Raw genomic sequence first — 5670 nt, forward strand, 5'->3', positions numbered from 1 at the left:
GTAAGCAGAAATCTTAGCCATTTCTGCTAAATTTGACACTTTAAGCGTCCATTCCTCTATAGTAGGCAGGCAGTCCTTCTTCCAATATTGCCCTACCAATAACCTTGCAGCTGTTATCAAATTCAACATCAAGTTAATTTCTTTAGTATAATTTCTTTAGTATCACAATCTGTAATAACACCTAATAAAAATAATTGTGGGGTAAACTTTATCTTTCTCTTGAAAATCTTTTGGATGTTCCACCAAATTTTAATCCAAAAAGCTTTTATATTTCTACAAGTCCACCAAATATGAAAATAAGTAGCGTCCAAACTACCACATCTCCAACATTTGGGCTGTAAATTAGAATACATACAAGACAGCTTTTTAGGATCCAAATGCCATCTATAAAACATTTTATAAAAAATTTCTCTTAAGTTTTGGGCTTGAGTAAATTTTACAACTGAGAATTTCCATAGACATATTAAGAACTTGGATTTCTTTATAATTAACAGACATTTCTATTGCCTTGTCAATTATTCATCATGTTTTGTGTGTACATCGGATTGTTTCAGGTCAGAAGTAAACAACACTAAATTCACTCATCTTAATTGGTCTAATGCAGAAATTGTGCAAATGTGGATTTTTAGTTATGATAAACAATACATAACCATTTTTAAAATTATTTTTAAATATTTTCAACCTCAGATTTTATAAACTCACTATTTAAGGATAAATGAAAGAAAATTGGTGTATTATGTCTCTCTCTCCTTCCCTCAGAGTTCAAGAGAAATCTGCTGGTACCTGCTGAATGTTGGGAGGTGGAGTGTGGAATCTCATTCTTCAAATGAAAATGCCAGATAATCAGATAATAATAATAAATAATCAGATGAACAAAACAAAACCATTGGCCTCTGTTACTTAAAGTACATTCAGAAAGTATTCAGACCCATTTCATTTTTATCAATTTTATAGTTATAGTTATAGATTATTAAATTTTTATACCGCCCTTCTCCCGAAGGACTCAGGGCGGTGAACAGGGCATATAATAAAAATACAAAAATACAAAAGTTAAGAAAAAATTAAATTATTGCCCAAGTAAAACAGTAAAAATATACAAATATTAAAACCCTAAGTTAACTCCCCATCAGGCCAGGCCAGCTTGTTCAAATAAATGGGTCTTTAACCCGCGCCAGAAGGAGCGGAGATCCGGTGCCATCCGGAGCTCAACCGGCAGTTGATTCCACAAAGCCGGGGCGCCCAAAGAGAAGCCCCTCCCCCTGGGGGCCACCAGCCCACATTCTCTGACCGGAGGCACCCTGAGGAGGCCCTCTCTGTGGGAACGCACAGGGCGGAGGGGAGTCGACACCGGCAGCAGGTGGTCCCCAAGGTATTCCGGACCCATGCCATGTAAGGACTTAAAAACCATCACCAAGACCTTGAACCTCACCCGGAAGACAACTGGTAGCCAATGCAGCTCGCGGAGCAAAGGTGTAACATGGGAGTACCGGGAAACTCCCAAGACAACTCTCGCGGCCGCATTCTGTACCAGTTGGAGCCTCCGAGTGGTCTTCAAGCGAAGCCCCATGTAGAGAGCATTGCAATAGTCAAGACGAGAGGTCACGAGCGCATGAGTGACCGTACACAGGGCATCCCAGTCCAGATAGGGCCGCAACTGACGCACCAGGCGAACCTGAGCAAAAGCCCCCCTAGTCACGGCTACTATGTGGTCTTCTAAGGTAAGCCGTGAATCTAGGAGGACTCCCAAGTTGCGAGCCCTATCCACAGGGGGTAAAAACTCACCCCCCACAGAAAGCGATGGAACATTTTGAATGTCCCAGGATGCCGGAATGTACAGCCACTCAGTCTTGTCAGGGTTGAGTTGAAGTCTGTTCCTCCCCATCCAGACCCGAACCGCCTCCAGGCAATGGGACATCACAGCGAGGGCATCACTGGGGTGGTTTGGGGTCGAAATGAAAAGTTGGGTATCATCAGCATATTGATGATACCCAACTCCAAAACCACGAATGATCTCACCCAGCGGTTTCATATAGATGTTGAACAGGAGAGGCGAGAGAACCGACCCCTGAGGAACTCCACAAACGAGAGACCTAGGGGTCGATCTCTGCCCCCCTGCCAACACCGACTGCGAGCGTCCCAGGAGATAGGAGGAGAACCACCGAAGAACCGTGCCTCCCACTCCCAATCCCCTGAGACGACGCAGCAGGATACCATGGTCGATGGTATCGAAAGCCGCCGAGAGGTCTAATAGGACTAGGACAGAGGAATATCCCCTATCCCGGGCCCTCCAGAGATCATTCACCAGAGCGACCAATGCCGTCTCCGTGCTGTACCCGGGCCTGAAACCCGATTGGTACGGGTCCAAATAATCCACTTCATCCAGGCCCAGAGGGAGCTGATGCGCCACCACACTCTCAACAACCTTCGCAAGAAAGCGAAGGTTGGAGACTGGACGAAAGTTGTTCAACACAGCTGGGTCCAAGGCAGGCTTCTTGAGGAGAGGTCTCATCACTGCCTCCTTCAAGACGGTGGGGAAATTACCCTCACTCAAAGAAGCAGATATAACCGCCTGGAACCAGCCTCGTGTCCTCTCCCTAGCTGCATAAACCAGCCAAGAAGGGCACGGGTCCAATAAACATGTGGTGGAGCTCAATCTCCCCATAATCCTGTCCACTTCATCAGGGGTCACAGAATCAAACTCCTCCCAGATAACATTGACAAGACCGCCCGTGTCCTGCTCGTCAGACTCTGCCCAGCTGGAGTCCAAACCGGTCCGAATCTGAGCGATTTTATCCGACAGATGTTGACCAAACTCCTCGGCACGACCCTGCAAGGGATCCTCTCTCACCTCCTGACTAAGGAGGGAGCGAGTCACCCTAAACAGGGCGGCCGGGCGATTATCTGAGGACGCGATGAGGGAAGAGAAGTAATTACACCTCGCCACCCTCATCGTTGCGAGATAAGACCTAATATAGGTTCTTAACCGCAATCGGTCAGATTCAGATCGGCTGGACCTCCAAACGCTCTCTAGGCCCCGTTTCCGACGCTTCATCTCCCGGAGCTCCACGGAGAACCATGGAGCTCGTTGGGATCTGCACCGGGTCAGGGGCCGCAAGGGTACAACTCGGTCCAGTGCCTCAGTGGCTGCCCTTTCCCAGGCTTCCACTAAGGCATCCGCCGAGCTGTGAGCGACGGAGGCAGGTGGGGATCCCAGCGCTGCCTGGAACCCATCAGGGTCCATTAAGCGCCTGGGGCGGTACCATCTAGTTGGTTCCGCATCCCCACGGCGGGGGGGTGGCAAAACGGAAGACCAGCCGCAGGAGGTGATGATCGGTCCATGACAGGGGCATAATAAATGGAGAGCCCCCACCAAGATCATCGAACCACCGTCCAGATAAGAAAACCAAGTCAAGGGTGTGGCCTCTCTCATGAGTTGGTTCAGAAATTACCTGCGTCAGGTCCATGGCCGTCATGGAAGCCATGAACTCCCGAGCTAACTCAGATGACCCTCCCAGGGATGGTAGATTGAAGTCACCCAAAACTAGAAGTTTGGGGAACTCAATCACCAAACCGGAGAGGACATCGAGTAGCTCAGGCAGGGCTGCCGCTGTGTGACTAGGCGAAACGTACACCAGCAGCAAGCCCAACTGCGCCCCCGGACCAAACCTCAAAAAGAGAGACTCACAATTTTGTTACGCTGCTGCCTTATTGTACAGTTGTTGAAAATCATTTGAAAAATTGACAAAAGTGAAGGGGGTCTGATTACTTTCTGAATGCACTGCATGTTTCCATATTTAAGATCAGTAGACCATATCTTAGGCAAGATGATGCTTTGATTCTCTGGAATATTTTCTCTTCACTGGCTCAGGGAAAACTCTTTTTTTTATTGAAAAGTTTTAACATACATTTTATCTTTAACAATCCCCCCTCCCCCTCCCCTCCCCATCCCTCCCTACCCCTACCCCCCCCCGACTTCCCAGAGCTATGTACAAGGTATAAAAACAAAAAAAAAACAATCATGAACATCCATATGCTAACAATCATAAACTCTAAGATCTATCGCTCTCTAGCTCATATAGGATAACTACAAGCACTATTAATATTAAATGTGGAAAAAAAAGAAAAAAGAAAAAAGAAAGGAAGACTTATTCAAATGCTACATGAAACATTTTAGTCCCATATTTGTTCTGGATATACTCAATCCATTTTCTCCACTCCATAATATAACGTTCTTGCGAGTGATCTTTCAAATAAGCCGAGATCTTTGCCATCTCTGCCAGGTCAGAAACCTTTAAAGTCCATTCTTCTATAGTCGGCAGTTCCTCCATCTTCCAATATTGACCTATTAAGAGTCTTGCTGCTGTAATTAGGTTCAACATCAACTTAGTGTCCACAACCGTAGCATCTGTAATTATGCCCAACAAAAAAAGTTGCGGACAAAACTTTATCCTTTGCTTGAAAATCTTCTGCATGTTCCACCAAATTTTTATCCAAAAGGCCTTAACCTTTTTACAAGTCCACCATATGTGAAAATATGTTGCCTCTTCATCGCCACACCTCCAGCATTTGGGCTGATAATTATCCTTGTTCATATTAATTTCAAAAAAATCCTTCATCCGCTGTTTACATTCTTCCACATTTCTCTGATTTCTAAACAAATTCTCATTTACGCGCCACGAGCGCCTATCTCTATTGTCCTTATTGATCTCTAACCAAACTGGACTATGATCAGAAATAGCTCTTGCACAGATCTTCACCTTCTTAATCCTAGAAAAAAAGTCATTAGTCAGCAAAATAAAATCAATCCTAGAAAAAGATTGATGTCTATCAGAAAAAAAAGTATAATCCTTTTCATGCAGGTGTGTGTCACGCCAAATATCTCGCAATTCCAGATCATCCTTCATTTCAAAAAAAGATTTAGGCAATCTGGCATGACTCGGAGCACGCTTGAAAGAACCAACCTTATCCATTTGGCTCAGGGAAAACTCTTGTGACCTTGTGATTTGAAGCTGAAGAGGAATAAAGTTCTTTTGGCTTAACGAGGTTTTGGACGCCTTTCGTTCTTTTTCTGCAATTGTTAAACTGTTTCCTGGAAGAAAGCCTCATTTTCACGGAAACTGTCTGGAGGGGTAAAGCCTGGATAGAATTGAGCATTTAAATCATAAAGGTACCCGTAATTTGCGCGTGAAGATTATTTTGCGCTAAAAGACCAACGGTTCCAGCCCATAACAATATTCTAAGCTCCGTATTCTGACTGACGCCACCAGCCTGCATGAGCATGACGTCATGGTGGAAGGCCATGATGTCATGGTGCAGAGTGCGGGCCACTTACTCGCATCGTCGCGCAATTTTCTGACCAGCCTGATCTTGCGAGGGAATGCTGAGAGTAAAGAGAGGATCCTCTGCCCGCGCTCTGTTCTCTTTCCACTTCCCTTGGCTGTCAGGGCAAAGACCCCTCGGTTTTATTGAGTGGTGGTGCCAGAGGGCACTAAGATCGCAGCAGCAGCAGCAGCAGCAGCGGCGAGCAAGCAGCAGCAGCAGCAGCAGCAGCAGCAGCAGCAGCAGCAGCAAGCAGCTCTGGGGGAGGAGTTTGTGGTTCAGGGCGGATCCCGCAGAGCCGCTGCTGGTTGCTGGCCGGCTTAGGAGAAAGAGTAGAAAGAAAGAGGCTGG

This window comes from Vipera berus (genome assembly GCF_964194415.1).
Source record: "Vipera berus genome assembly, contig: HAP1_SCAFFOLD_381, whole genome shotgun sequence".
Taxonomy (NCBI): domain Eukaryota; kingdom Metazoa; phylum Chordata; class Lepidosauria; order Squamata; family Viperidae; genus Vipera; species Vipera berus.